Genomic DNA, 17,183 nt, shown 5'->3' with positions numbered 1-17,183 from the left:
GAACGGAATTCGTCTCTTGCTCTATAGGCATATATCGATCAATAACTTCCGTGACTGGCAGAAGGATGTCATCTCTTAGCGAAAAATCCCTACTATTTTTGCGGCTATCGCTCGATACTCAAAGAGCGTCCTTCAAAATGTTATATCACTTATCAGCAAACTATGACGGGTTTATTGTCACTGTTTCTGTTATATTCAAAGCAATACAAATACGTAAATTTCATGTGTGGATTAAACTTTGCCTGTTGATGGGAAAAAAATGGCGCTAAAACTTAGCACTGGCTCGAAAAGTGTTTTTCCCTTTTCTGCCAAAATTTGTTAGCAGTTTTTTGATTTTAAACAAAGTCGTGTGAACACAAATAATGTTAAAAGCACTGCGTTGAAAGTTAGAGAAAAAAAGTATTGAGTATTATTCTCAATGATTGAATATTGAAGTCGGAGCAAAAGTTCGACATTCTACAAATATCAAAACGCAGTGTATTCACTATTTTTATGAAAATTTGGCTGTTTTCCAAAGATATCATCCTGTCACATATCAGTGAAAACTGATGACATGCATTGAATTTCATTTTAAGAATTGTTAATCCATCTCACGTGTTCTTGAGGGTTCGCCTCCATTAACTAATATGTGTTCGTAAACCTTAAGACAATGTTCCGGTAGAAAAAGATACGAATCAAGCGATCAAGTCATTGCGAAAACTGAAGGTATTTTGGAGGTTTTCGTAAATCATTCTATAAAAAGGTCATTGAAAAGCTAGAGAGGATTTAGACTGATTGAATCATTATAAAGTAAACTGTTTTGGTGAACAAACAAGCAAAATTTTTCAAAAAAATAAGTATGCTTCTTCTTCTTAGCAGTATTATATAAATTCAAAAATCTATAGTAGATGAAATGTACGATAAGATATTCTCATCTCTTGTATAAGACTAAACAGATAACTGAATATTTTCTACTTAAATATCGAAAGCTTATCAGCAAACGATGGCTTTATGTAGTTGCTCTCCAAATTCTTTGTTTACATCATTTGCCAGCACCCTTTAAGTAATGAGTAAATAATGTACAAAACTAAAAGTCAAAAAAACTCTTTTGTTTCCTTATGGTTCCCTTCAGCAGGAAAACCTTTAAAGCTGTTAACCAAAATTTAAGGCCATAACTTGGGGAAAAGTGTTATCTTTGGGCTGGGCTTAGACCCACGAAACGATTTAGACGCTTATTTATCTCATCGAACGGGAATAAGGAAAACAATTTGCCAAGAAACCGCACTTTGAACTTGAACGCCTGCACAAGCACAAATGATTTAATCGATTGTCTTAGTTATGTTAATTCCGATTGCATATATTTTGTAAGCCCTCTTAAGACAAGCGTTCGTTCGACCCGCTGATGTTTAGGTCGTAAATTGTTCGTCTTAAACTGACCATAAATTATTGCAGCCATAATTGCAATCATCAGTCAGGTCAGTATCGCTTTAAACGCCTATAAATACTTTATCGTTTAATTTACTTGTATATCTTAACAATAATCACAAAACGCTTACAATTTTTATTACTTTCATTTAGTTTTCATATTTTAGATCGTTTTGTGCGTTTTTTTTTTTTTTTTGGTTTGTTTGTTTCGAAACTTGACTTAAAAAACAAAATTCTCTTCTCTTTTTAACGATGTTGGCGGGAAAAAGTTTTATTCATTTGAAAAGTTATTTGCAAAGTCCATAACTTAACTAACGGCAGCATAATATTTCTATAATATTTTCGAAAATTCTGCCAGGAAGTCAGAAAGCCAGCAAGGTATATAGAATCGATAGATAAAATGTAAACATTACGGTAATATTTACTTTAGCAAAGTTTTCGTTATTTGTTTGCGAAAATCACTCATACATATTATGGCTGCTCTCGTGAGCCATAATATTTTGAATGCGGTTAATAAATAACCAACAGACACATTTAACACCGATGGCAACGTTAAAAAGCAAAACTGGGCATGATGTACTGATGGACAGTCCTTATTTTGTTTGCCAGCCCTGGTTGTGTTTCAGTAATTCCATCTCGCAAGCAGTAAAGCATGCCGAATTAGATATCTAGTATCGAGCGAATTTCAATTCCCAAAACCTCGCCTTAGTCAATTTCTTGATTTACGCTTAAAAAAGTTGTCGCTCAATAAGTCACCGGTTATGAACGTTTACATTGTGTCCGCCCTTGTGTGGAAAAGGTACGTTAAGTTTATTGCGACTGTAGGGAACATCCGAAAGGACTTGAGGTGCGCTCACATTGTATTGTATCAGGCAACTCATAATCATTTCCCGGTTAAAACATGTCGATTAGTCGTTCTGTGTGACATCAATCTATGCATTTTTGAGTTTAATCTGCAAATTGTAACTTTCAAGACATCCTTGCATTAGAAATGCATTAGATTGGCCTATATTTTCCGTCCCTCCCCAAACACAAAAAATAAGGCAATTTTTAATATTGTTCTGAAAAAATCATCGAAATACAGCATTTTGACGTATGATAAAAGGTAGAAAATTTAGACTGAACGGGAACCGTTCCTAAAGCTTTTACATTGCAACAAGAAATAGTTTTAAGGATTTTATGATGAAAATTACTTAGCCCAGTGTAGTTTGACAGAAGAACTTATTACGCTCAATTTGAGCTACCTTGTTCTATTTTCCGGATTCATGTGAACGTTCTTATGGGACGCGATCCACCATTAATTACCGTACATCACTTATTTAATATAATCACTTTTCAAAAGAAGGCGTGCATTGTCAATAGTGTTCACCTTTCGGCCAAAAGACATGAGGGTACCAAATTTCAAAAATGTTTATCAGAACTTTCCGACCTTCATGTTAAACGTCAGGAAACAAGTTGGACAGGCGGACAGACAAGCTTAAATCGATTCAGAAAGCAGTGTAACGTATAACAAGGTGTACTCTATGACAGAAATTACTAAAGAACAGATTCTACAAAAAAAAAAAAAAAAAAAAAAAAAAAAAAAAAAAAAAAAAAAAAAAACTTAAATACGCTTAGGCATCCGCACGAGTAACAGAGTAGGCAAAGGATTACGGCTAACAGCTCAATTGTGACGGGTTCAAATCTCAAGTGAGATAGAGGCTTCAATACAGACAACCATATGATCTAAGTTATCGCACAGCCTTTAGATCCATGCTTTGTAAATTTATTTACAAAATGTATGGACAATGAATAAATTAGTAAATATACTAAATTTGGAGCATATTGCTCTCGCTTATATAACAATACCTCACTTTTAAAAAACTCGCTTATCATTACATTTTCCAAAATTCTTTGCAGATAACTGTATGTTGAACTAGATTGAGGTGTGATATAGAGTATTTGATAGTCGACTTTGTCTGATGGTAACACTTTAACTTGCTTTGTAATTTCTTTCATATGAGTAAAGTTAGTTTTCGTTTTTCTTTTCTTTTTTTTTTTTAATTCAAGTTTTCTTTCATCTCTCTTGAAAATGCTTTCGCACATGAGTGTTCACATACATTATCCACTTCATATGTAGCCGTAGAAATAATTTATTAATAGCGTTTGTAACACTTTAAGAATACTTAAGCTTACTTTAATCATATAATAGACTCTCCCGAACACGCAAATATATGGGTCAACTCAAGTTTCCGAAACTTAAGGAAAAGATTGCTGGTAGCCTGCAGTTAAATTGATCGCTAAATGAACACAGTAAGCGGTTTTTCCTTGCTCTTGATAAAAACTCTTCAGAAAAACTGAACAATATTGCAGAACAGAACTGCAGGTCCCGTTAGTGCATCAAGCAAGTACGCACTTGAAAATCCTTTTAATACAATCTATTTTAGATATTTAGAGATATTGGATGTCCATGATTCGCTTTGAATCTTCGAAGCGATTTAATCGCTTGCTTGTGTCTTTTTTTCTCTCCTTCTTCTTATTCGCGTCATTTCTTCTTTTGTAATTTTTGAGATTTAATAAGAAATAAAATAAAAAGAGTCAGAGAAGGTATTTTGTACGTAATTACAATATTTATGTAATTAACTGCATTTTAAAATATAAGCTAATAAAAGGTGCTTTCGTTCAAACTTGATTCAGTATAAGTGTGTGTGTGTGTTTTTTTGTGTTTGTGTGTGTGTTTGTGTGTGTGTTTGCGTTTGTCCATTTCTAGTAATATATTTTTGAAACAAATATTACGTAGTCATTAGTTTAAAATATAAAATATTTTGTAAATGAACGGCGTTAACATTTTATTAAACAATTTTTGATCCCTCAAAATGTATTATCATCTACGTAGTAGTTTATATAGCAAGCTTAAGAAATAAGAAATAAAGTCATTACTTTATTTAAGTTCGAGAGATAAGCACCAGTAACAACGTATGACTATGACTAAGAGGTTTGAGTCGTTTTCCATTTGTAGCTCACAAAAGTTGTTTACCCATTCAAGCGAAGATATAAATAGACAGGGAAATCGCAAGAACATCTCATTATTATTAGAATTATAATTTTGAACTTCCTAATATGTTTTTGTACCATACACCTCTGGTAATGCAAGAATATATTAAATTTGTGAATACTATTATTATTGTTATTATTATTATTACTATTATTATTAATTTAGAGAAGGAATCAATGCTAAGACTAAAGCACTAGCGTCTAAGGCTTTCGGCTTTATTAAAAACTGTAACGCACTTGACATTTGAACCCATGACCATTGAGTTGCTAGTCGAGATTCTCTTGCCTACTCGGCCACTCAGACGGATAAGTTTCTGTGTAATGTATGCAACACACGTGAAGACTTGAGACCGACTCAATTTTCATTATATCGAACATTTCAGAATCACTTTCCGGATCGATTTAAGCTTGTCAGTCAATCTATCTCGTTATTTTATGTTTAACCCATAGACTATAATTTTTGAGATATTTAAATGACATTTCGTACATTGACGTGTTTTAGCTCAAAGACAAATGGCATTGAAAATGCTTCAGATCGGATTCGTTTTTCGACCGCTTTCTATACAATGCCTTATTTTGTTAAGTCGTTATATGAATAACTGTAGGGCGGTGTACGGTAATTAATAGTGGGCTGGTGGCCCACTATCGTGTTTCTACTTGTTTTAAAATTTACGTCAGTTGGTTTGATTTCCATTTAAGGAGAAGCTCTCTCATATATTGTCTTAAAGTGAGCACAAACTTATAAGCGCACATTGCCTCTCAACAAAATATGCCCCCGTTTGAAATATCGCGCTTTCATGAGACTGTCAACATATAATCGTTATTCTGATGACAATCGATAAAAGAAAAATTGGAAATCGGTATAGAATTGTCACGCTGCCGATATTCGACAAATAAAAAATGGCCCCTTTCGTAGGCCCCGGAAAGGAAAATAGTTGAACAATTAATCTATCCAAACATCATTCATTGGCTGAATGCAGTTCGCTATACGCTACTCTAATCCAATGAAAGCAACACACAGAAAAGCTAACCGTAACAACAGTTTACAGAGTAGTTGTTTTAGTAACGCTACTTTTAGCAAATGACTTATTGTCTGTATGAACAATGCTACTGTCACTCCATTAAAAAAAAAATAGAATACGTACGTGAATAGCGTCAAAAAACCAGATGTACTTTAGACAAACAATTCATATTCTATTAAAAAGATGCCAACAGCGATTAATACGTCGTCCACTAAGTTGGTCCAGTCAACGGTGTCGGTGGATTTGTTCGCCTGCATATTAGTGAAATTCTCAAAGCAACGGTGTTTCAGTACGAAACAGGTTCGACTCGGGTACTCATGTTTTTGAAATAGCTGAAAACTAAAACAACCCCAAATGGACCGAATCCCGCATACCATCCCTGTGCTTTTCGCGTTCTAATCTACAAATTCTTCTATTTGATGCCCATATCGTTGGTATTATTAAGAGAAAATTGATCCACTAGGTCACGGTGCCTACCATATTCAGTGTGTAGAGTGTTTCGTAAATGAATGGGTAAAAATTTCATCCTTCTCTACTCTGGCTTCTCTTCAGTTGTCGAATAAATCTTTCGCCTTTTTTCATCCTTCTCACTTTTCTAATCTTTGAGTAACGAGTAAAAGTCCACAAATCTTTGTGAAGAAAAACGGAGTTGCGTTTCGTTTATGCTCCACTGCGGTCTTCTGTTCAGCTTGGCCCATTTTCAAGACCAACCTGCACGCAGAAGCTTCCAATGGTTTTAACAAATTTGAAGCCGATATCTTTACTTTTGCGACCAATGGAGTGTTAACAACAAACACCACCACACAGACATACAGACGGACAGACATGGTTCAATCAATTTAGATCTTCACGCTGATCAAGAATACACTTATCTCATAGGGTCTCTGAAGCTTCCTTTTCGGTATTTCATACATTGTGAAACAAAAAAAAAACAAAACGATTGAACCCCCATCCTTCAGTGGTGGATATAGGAAGTGCAACTTTTCCTACTGCTTCAACGTTACGTTTTATTTAAATTTATAATTTAAGTGAGAAAAAGAAATTGAAAAACTACAAATGACAATTAAAGAACCTATTGAACAAAAGCGAGTGAATACGCTGTAGTGGAACACAGCCCTCAATTAAGTACTCTACACTGCCTTATTTATAGTTATAGTTATTCATATAACGGCCATTCAAAACACGGTGGTCCTAGTTGTGTCCTTGAGCCAAAACCCCTAAGCATAACAAATAACATCAAAATATCTGAACAATTGCCACTTGTAGGTTAAACAGAAAAATACAAGGCAGACAGACGGAAAGACAAGCTTAGATGTAATAAAAAGTGAGTCTATCTGAAATTCTTCTGGATGTTGCATACATACATACAAACTTAATATACCCTTATGGCACAAATTGATATGTGAGATATAATAAATCAAAATCATTAAAGGGTAAAAGTATTGAAATTTTCTCGCTGAGAAGAGAATCGGAGATCCATTAAATAGAATATATATTTCTGATTCGAAAGCTTTATAGTAGTCCACTTAGCATTATTCAAATCCTAATATATCTTATTGAGCCCCTAAAGTTAGCAAATGCGTCAGCCTATCAGACCCTACAAGACCAGAAGAGTTAATGAAAGCATACACCGGTGGCAGCTGAGAGCTGAGTGTAGTGTAAAATAGTTTTGTTTGGCCCTTCGAGATATTTGCTTGAGCTTTCACACAAAACTTGACATCTTGAATGCCGATATATGTATTTGTTGTTGGCCAGTAAAGCGATATAAACTCAATCAAAAAGAATTTGTTGATTGACAATTTTAAATATGAAATGCAAAAAGAAAGAGAAAGAGAAAGAGAGAGAGAGAGAGAGAGAAAGAGATTTAATAACTATTTCATATGATAATATCAAAGAAATTCAAAGAACAAAGGACTAAGATTGATTGATTTGCCAGAGTTTGATTGGGAAAAATTGTTTCAATTCGTTCGCTTCACTTTACATGTTACACATTATACAAACACACACACACACATTACTAGTGGAGTTTGTATGTCTATATATATATATGTATTAATCAATTTTAATTATTAATTAATAATTATATATAGATACACATATATATTATATAGTTGCATGCATAACATTGTGTCCGTCGTTCTTTTTTTTGTTTTTTGACACACAAGCTGCATTGTAAAAAATTGCTTACGCATTCACTATTCAAAGTATTGGTCCTCGCTAGGTACTAGCTCTGCCATCTTTTAGAATTAATATGAATTCCAGACGGAAGGAATAGCTGATCTCTTTTAAGATTACCCAGAAAACAACTCATATTTGTTGCAAATCATTATAAGAATAAAAAGACGTTTGAAACAAACGATAAGTCACTCAATCGGAAAGAGTAATGCCTGCGAAGATAGCACATTCTACGTTAAAAATGCAAACAATTTCCTGAGCGAGTTTTACTATACAGGCCCGATCATTTCCAGCTAACAGTTCACGATCTGGTGAATTTTAGCTTATTGTACGCGGTTTTGTCCGGAACGCTACAGTTCTTGCTGCATCAGAAGCCATACTACAGTGCGACTTAGTCCTTCCAACAAATGAACTCGCCATCGATATTCAACTTTATTGTCTATATTAATAGGTCGTCTACTCTATTTAAGCTTTCGATATCATAACGCAACCACTTTCACGGTTCATTACAGTTTGCCAACACTGTCCTTCCAATTAAGTACGAAAGGCAAAATTTCCCGCAAATGGTCGATTTTTTGTCACAGGTTCACGCAAATTCAAATTTCCAAGAAACTATGTAGGGTACTCTTTAGTATGACAACTTATGCTGTTATGTACAAAATAAAGATAGCACTGACTGCTGAAAAGGTGACTGTCTTATTCAGCACCGTACGGTGCTGCAGAATGTAACTCCTTTAGAAAATGGCGGAGTCAAAGTCATACATTCTTGTTAGTGAATGTTACATAAATTGCAAGCACATCCCGCATATCCACGCCTACATAAAGCTTGATGTATCGACAAATCGGTATTAATTACGCAATATACTGTCACAAGTAGATAAAAAGGAGCAGGACGAGGAAGACTAACTGGCTGTAGTTTTAAGCGAAAAGCCTTTCCGTAAAACAGTTTCAATTATTTGTGAAATATTTTCTGATTGGCTTCGTGATATCTAGAAAGATCTATCGTCTCCCTTGTTAAAAATTTTGCAAAGCCATGAGATGATATTAACATTTAATAGCCCTACCAAACTTCTGATCACAGTGTACTCGGATTAATGCTTCTTAGAAATAAAGAAGAAGAATATACAGAATTCCTTTTCTTATCATTTGAAATAATGACTTACTCTTCGTTCAAGAGTTTTTCCTTAATTGAATTTTGTAGCTCTTTGCTGTTGCGTAAACTTCAGGAAATCCATTTCATTTATCTCTAAGGTCTTGGCAAGCGCCATTCAGTATTAGAGTACACGATCTAAATAAAATTTCCCCGAAACATATTGCAAGACTTACGGTCCAGAAATATTATTCTACTTTTTACTAAGAGGGTTCTTGCAGTCAGCAAATATTATTACACTGTATGCAAGATTTTATGTGCGTGTGTAAATTTCCAGGTAACATTAGTTCCAGAGTTCATGTTACTTGCAATTTTTAATGTTTTACCAAAACGAAAACTTGTACCGTTTTTAAAAACAGCAAATGAAGTTAATTGAAAAGGTTTACACATATATGTAACGGTTTAGACATTTGGTTATGACTGACTCCCACGTCTTTTTGATATTTTTTTTTTTTTTTTTTTTTAAATTTAGACAAACAAACACGTCCAACATAAGCCATAAAATTTGTAAATCAGAGTATAGAAATTCTTATTGCAAAAACCCATAAATTTATTTTCAACGTATAGTCGTCATAATGGTTGGCGCATAAATTCATTCATTCATTCATTGCGTTGCGTTGCGTTGCGGATTTTCCTTTTCTTACTTACCACTATGGTAATTAATATAACAATTTTTTATAGTTATGTTGTATAATGAGTTTTTTAATACTCTTTCCTTCCATAAAATACTATCGATTTCTGTTTCAGGCAATTATTGTTGCAGCTTAACTTCGGCTTTACATGTTCGTATAGTATTTGTTCGATCGACTCCCCCACTCCGTATTAAAGTGTTCAGCGAATTTTACTAAACCAAACCAAAATTTCATATACACATGTAGACAATTTACATTTCTATTGAAATCAGTCAGTCGTTGTGGTGGGTGCTTACGTTTACGCTTAAAGTTTCTATTTCTAGTTCAAATTGGCAAAATTTTTGATTTCTTTCTGGTGGGCGTCAACTGTTTTGTATGCTAACAATATTTGAGAATTTTAAAAATGTTAAAGTTCATTATAGAGTCAAAATTTGTAGATTAATGATTGCTATCGTTATGTTAGGACGCACAGCTGGTAAAGTATTATTTCTGCGAAAATGTTATGAGTGGGCTTTGAACATTTTTGATACGTTGCGATTCTGACTAAATGACAATATAATATTTTGCTTTACATTCAGGCTGTTGAACTTTATCACCATTTATTGAAAAAAAAGTATCCGATTCTATTTATAACTTCAATAGGTACGAATTGTCGATCTTTTATTTTGCGAATAGAAAAATTCATAAATTACATAAAAAACAGGAGAAAAGTTACGTTTGCCTCAAAACGAGCCATAGACATGTACAAAGATGGTTAAGTATAAAGATGGTTTTATTGTCATTTTACGAGAAATGTTTGTAAATCTTAGTCAATATTTATAGATCAATAGGCGTTGAATCCTGTTAGAATAGTTTATTACGATCAAACGTGACGTGCGACCCTTCACGTTAATTAGCGCTTAAAATCGCTAAGGGGAGAGGACTTTAAAGTAAACACTATTGCTTTTAGTATAACAGAGAGACAAAAATTTGGTGTCAGCAAATTGATTCATATGCCAAATTCCCGTAATAGCGCCTTAAATAAATTCTGGATACGTAAAAGCTTTTTGGTAAAAGCACTTCAGTTGAAAACACTGGCCAAAAAGCAATCTCTGCTCGCAACACACCGTGATTATAAGCAGATCATACCCACTATATATAAATAAGAGCGTATGCCGATCTTCGGTTTTCTTTTGTTTACACTACATCATTTGTGATAAAGGTGTATGAGTATGAGGTTTATGTGGTTTCTTGCTTTATCTAGAAGTCCACATTTTCTTATTGCAATCAAGTCAGAAACGTTTTCTGAAATGATTTCAGCATGTATTCGCCATCTTTCTTTTAAGTTCAACAGATCAGGTCATAATTTTCAAGATATTTTAATGGTTTTTCGCGCAATGACTTTACCGTAAACGCAATCGTCTTTGTTTCTTTTCATTTAATTTCATTTCATTCTCTTCATTTGATTTACGGCTGCCCGTCCCGTCCTATTGAAAGTAAAATCGATCGATTCATCTTTACGATTCCTTCCCATAAGAGACAATGCTTAAGAAGAAGCGTTAAATGGAAAAACTTTACCCCATCTAATGTTTCTCAGCAGAAATTGGTGGAAAAAGTATCTTTTCACACATTAACTTAATACAAAATATGTGAATATGTGGATGTGATAGGATCATATCTGAAGTACGTCGCCATACAAATATTCTTATAAGAACTAAACCTTTCTGACGCAACCGAAACTAATTTTAAATTTTGTGATGATGTGTAGAGCTCGGATTTCATTTGTACCACCTGGCTAACCCCAGTTACACTCACAAAAAAAATAAGAGAAAATTTATTTATATATAAAAATGATAACTAACGGTGTGCCTTATCTAACACTCTCATAGTCCGTTAGTATTTATTGTTTTTTCGTTCGCTAGTCCGCACCTATGTATCTGTTGGTCCGTTAAGTCACACGCATGCTTATACTTCATCTTCACGATACCTATTATGTATTTAGTTCATGGTGTTTGTCATTTTTTTTTTTTCTTTTTTTTTTTTCTTCTATTACTACTTCTTAAAACTAATGTGATTTACTTCTTACTTGCTGTGATCCTCTATCTCATTCTTTTCCCTTCAATTGCTTTCCGTTGCCAATTGACCCGCAACCTTATGGTTCCTCAAATTTTATAAACCCTTTCATATATTTTCTTTCGAATTAAGCCACTTTATTGACACCAATATTTGCAGGTTCTTCTTCTTACCTATCTATATCCCAGCTTTTAGACAAATTCCCTGATTCTAGTTATAATGTGCTTTTATTAGGTTTAAGTTTCAACATAAGAAATTTTTAATAATACATTCTTAGTAGTTCTAAGTTTTACTGTTTTTTGTAAGACGTTTGTTTTTCTTTTATTCTTTTCTTTTATTCTTGCTTTCTGATCTTTACAAGTTTAAGAAAAATGTATATAAAATTCGCAGTAAATTCATTCAATAAACTTATACAACTTTACTTACAAGTTAAGTTAATATATATTAAAATTTGCTTTAATTTTTGATAATTATTTTGTCAATTTTACATTAAGCAAGACTCTAAACACTCTGACTATTCTCGTTGATCTCCTTTTTCTTTCTCTTCTTGAGGCTAATTGCATTGCCCAAAACTTATCCTTATGCTGTACAGACAGATTTCGGACTTTATTCTCTTTTCATAATTCTCTCTCTGAATAGTGATGGCTACGTGAGTGGAGAAGGAAAGAGATCTCAATTAACTGAATTCAGTTATTATTAATAACGTTACTCTTTTTTTTTTTTTGAAGAGCAAAGCTTGTCAAAAACGCGTATTAGTGTATTAGAGAAATTAAAAAACAAGAAGGCTCTAACTTCCCGGAAGAATTCCATTTGACACACGCAGTGTTCTTCGACTGCTTTGGAAAAAAGCTTATAATTTCAAAGCAAAATTTTGTTGGAAATAACGAATCTTTCCCTTTTCTTCTCTAACTCTGAAAGGTTTGAAAGACCTAGTTAAGCCCGTAAAAAAAAAAAAAAAAAAAAAAAACAGATTTAGGGATTTTAAAGCTTCATGCCAATGTAGCAACGTAATGCACACACAACCTCGATGTGTACGATTATGTTGTGCGTAGTAGTATGATTTCAAAGAAAAAAAAAAGAAGAAAAACCAACCCGTCAGACCGCCTTTTCATATATATTGCTTATGAAATACGAAAACTAATATATCCAGCCCCCGATGATAAACACCATGAATGCGTAGATAAATAAAACAAATGTGTGCACTTTTTTTTTTGTTTTACTTATCAACGTTTAGTTTTTATCATAATTAAGTTACAAAAACATTTTTAAATGAATAATAATTAAAACTTAAACCATAATGCACGTTGATATGTGCACAAACATACATGCATATGTGCAAGCATACGTGCGTACGTACGCAGTACTGTTTCATGTACGCATCCATGTGTTTCGCTGCACCAATGAAAGACATCTGCTGATATACATTCAGTTCTGCAAATGTTTTGTTTACTCGTGTTTGTCTTTGCTCGTCTCTCGCTTCCCTTTAACATTCATGTAACCGCTATTGCGTACTCGCTGTTGTTAAATGATATTTAACAAGTGTTTGTTGTTCCAGTTTAGAAGTTGTGTTGTGTTTGTCTTTTGCAATCATTGTTCTCGCATTGTTAATTATTGTGCGTGAGTATGTATGTGTATATTCATCGTATTAGTCCAATTAACAATACACAAGTTACATAATTTTTGTTTATTATCATTATTATTTTTGTTATTATTATTATTATTATTATTATTATTATTATTACTATTATTATTTATTTGTTTATTCATATATTATAGGTGCTGAGACAATAAAATAATTGTATTAAGTAACATCGCATCTATTTGTTTACGCTTTTTAAGTTCTTCGCGGGAATTATTGATCCAAATGACATTTTAATTGAATTGCTAAGCAAATAGTTTTATTTCAAAGTCAATTTGTTTTTTGCATTTCATTCAATTGCTTCTTTGTACAAAAAAGTTTCTCTGGTTCTCTGAACAATGAATTTAAACAATATTTTCAACCTTTCAAAAGCATTTTAAGCTTAGTCTCGCCATCATGAATTTCGCATATAATTTTTCTATGTGGATTCTGTAAACGTGAGGCTTGCTTGTCCAAACGTTTCTATCTTCAAAATTCTTCTTAGTTAATAATTGTTTCCTAAGTAACAATAAGCTGGCTGGGCTATTCAATTACAATGGTAGTGTTCTAATATAGAAATAAAGAGCAAAAAAAAACTGTGCTTCACATGAATATTTACTGATACGTATGAACAAGAAGAGAGATGCTATGCTCTGACCTTGTAGTGAATCTTGGATATCTAATATCTTAAGCAAAATTATTATTATGTAAAAATGGCGATTTAACGTTAATTGTTGAAGATTTGCTTCGCTCTAACATTGCTTTGCTTTGACATTAAATACGAAATAAACCAGAGTAAATTGCGCATAAAAGCCAGCGAAATAAGAAAAAAAAAAAAAAAAAGCTTAAAACATTTAATAATGAATCTTATGTGACATCTGCAATTAATTAAAAAATGATTACCGGGCCTGGGCCAATGTCGCCTCTACGCTTATTACAATTCGAAGAACTAAGAAAAGTAAGAAGTTTACCGTTAAAAAAATTACTAGGATGAAATGCAACAACTACGGCAATGTTGAAGGATATAAAGTTGAATTATTAACAAAGACACAAACCACAATTTTTTTCCGATGCTCTACTAAGCCATTGACAGAATTCTGTAAAAGAAGTCTGCGAAGGATTTAAATCAAAATGTGGATAAAATGGAACTTTCAAAAATTTTTTAAACAAACATTGTAAACAAAATATGTTGTTATGTTATTTAGTTAAAACATGATGTGAAAAAGTTTTTGTACTGGTTCAAAAATGAGACTGAAATAGCCATAGTTTAAGTAGCTACCATGCCCTGCGAAAAAAATATGAAGCTAGTGTGGAATGAATCCTGTTTTAATAACCTTCCCAACGATATGTAGATTATATTCAGTTATGTAGGGAAATATTTTTTATGCGACTTTGAAAATTGTAATACTTAACATAATACCATATAAGTAACGATGCAAATTTGATTTGTGTCTTTGATAGTTATATTTAAATGCAACATCACTTAATAAACCTTTTACGTAAACTCATCATTTTATCATAAAACAACTATTTTGTTTTTTTTCCAATAATGTTTTTATGGAAAGTGGATTTGAGGAAGATCACATCCTTTCTTGATTTTCTTCGTTTATTTAGTAGGCCCAAGCAAAAAATTCTTCTTACAAACTCTTTTCAAAATAAAACATTGTTTGAGGTATAGTATTACAATCAGTCCCTGCTCCTTGCGGGAAACCAGGTCAATGCATGAAATTTGATCGCAATATCCCGAAAATAGTGCAAACCTCTAGAAAATCTGAATACATAAGTAAACAAGCAAATATCGGACAGCCGGACAGACAGGCTTAATTCGATGCAGAAACTCATTAAGTGCATACATTAGGTGTTTGCAAAAGTCTACAGCATTTTTCATCATTTTCTACAACATTTCACAAAATTTTTGCAACATGACGATATCATATCGAAAGAACTTATATTGGTTTCGGAGCGATGCACCCACCTGACCGTTTTCGCAACTTGTTTAGCTTCGCGAACCCGCCTGCCGCACCCATCTGAACAAATGCTAAGCAGGAGACGTCAGGTCTGATGACTACGCTGTGTGCGGCAGAACTTCCCTTTTAAGCTGCATCCTACACAACTCTAGCAACGAGGCATTTTCAGCCAATTCGTAAAGCCGACAATTGCGATATGATGGAGCAGCGTCACCATAAGCCTATGAACATGTGTAGTGGGTTTCGAAAACAGATAAACTACAAAGGTAATGTATTTGGAAAAAGAATTTCGACCACTCTTTGATCAGCGTCGGTGTACGCTGAATAAATCAGTGATATTAAATAGGAAACTGTTATTTTATGTGGAAGATGGCCAAAACGATCAAATTTAACCATTAGGTACGCCAGTATTTCCCATTTCTTGATCATTGTTATCTGTAGGTCAAAATTTTTGCGAACACCTAATAGATATATATATGTGCATGTGGATAGAAAACTAGATATATGTTAGTTAATATTGATGGAGACTATTCTTTTTCATTTTACTTCTATTATAATATATATTAAGAGAAGTTCAGTTCAAAAATATCGCATGTCTTCAGATCGGTTGCAAAAAAATAAAAAAAGACTGCGAAGGTAAATTCAATTGTAGCTAAGTAGCAAAGACACATACCAAACCCCTTAATAGAGCTCTATAAATTTCCTAATAAAGTTCTAGCAGTTAGACTAGAAAGCATTCTGTATCCAAATTAATAATCGTAAGATACCTCTTTGAACATTCTAGAAAACTATATGAAAATATCTTCCAAATCTGCTTAACAAATTCAAATTTTGCTTTTCGGAACAATTTTTACTAAACCTTTACCAGCAATTTGTTTGATTGCCGTTTCATTCCCTTTATTTTTTTAAACAAAGATTCTGTTAATAATTTCCTAATATGAAATCACATTCGCTCAAACCTTTGTAAACCAGAAACATGCACAAGTCTATGTTTCTAAGTAAGCGTAAGTTCTCTGTTTTTAAGTGAACATGCGCTACGGTATACAAATAAGTAAATATGCGCTATGATGTATAAGTAAGTAAATGTGTACGAACTGTCGGCAAGTTTTCTTCCTTTCAGCGTTTATTTGGTATTTAAGAATTCCAACTGTTTTACCCAAAGAATATAAGAGAACATTATAGAAATAATTCATATGTGATGTGAAAAGTTACAGAAATATGCCAAGCAAATAAAACTAATAAATGAGATAAAGATAAATTATTCCTACAATTATACAATTATATATTTCTTAAAATAAAAATTTACATTGAAATTTGTCGCAGCATTTAACGGACATAAAATTTCGAATCCTTCAATGTGAAGACAACTTGTGCTTTTTTCGTACACATACAATTATACTAATCTCATAGCGCATATTCACGTGAAAACATGCTTCTGGTTTGTAATGCAATCTTCTAGATGTTCACAATCATCGATCGATAAACAAACCTAAATATGAAAAACGAATAAAGAATAAAGTTTTCAAGTTTTCTTAACGTATTCGAAAAGCTTTGATGACAACCTTTAAATATTGTATTGTATTATGCAGTTATGAAGTTTCTTTACTCAGCTGTTGTTGTATTCACTTATTTTCTTTTTACTGTTTAAAAGGAGGTTCCCTTTTATATTGGTTTTAATTTTTATGCTTAATTTAAATACTTCTGGTAGGTAGTGGAGTAGCATTTCATTTATTTTATTTTATTGTTTCGTGTATTCAATATAAAATAAAATACTTAAGACATAGGTAGCACACATATCGCAACTAATATTGAAATATTCTACGTAGGTTTATTTAAATGTATATTGATTTGTTGGTTTTGTTAAATATTAAATTTTTTATTGGCATTAGAAATGCATGAAAGGAAAAAACGTGACTTATATTCAATTTTACTTAAATATAATCATGACATGGGTTAACTTAATAAACCAGATATTGATGGTAGAGTCAAAAACTCCTCCTCGTAGAAATCGATAATTGATTATGAAACATGGAGAATTATAATCTCTTTAAAAAGTTTTATTTTCTCTTCTCCTATTCAAGTGCATTATTTCGTCTTTGTTGATTACTATTAATACAAAGAGAAAAACAA

The sequence above is a fragment of the Glossina fuscipes genome, unplaced genomic scaffold (assembly GCF_014805625.2).
Source record: "Glossina fuscipes isolate IAEA_lab_2018 unplaced genomic scaffold, Yale_Gfus_2 2, whole genome shotgun sequence".
Classification (NCBI taxonomy): domain Eukaryota; kingdom Metazoa; phylum Arthropoda; class Insecta; order Diptera; family Glossinidae; genus Glossina; species Glossina fuscipes.
The sequence above is the reverse complement of the archived record's forward strand: the minus strand, read 5'-3'. Positions refer to the sequence as shown.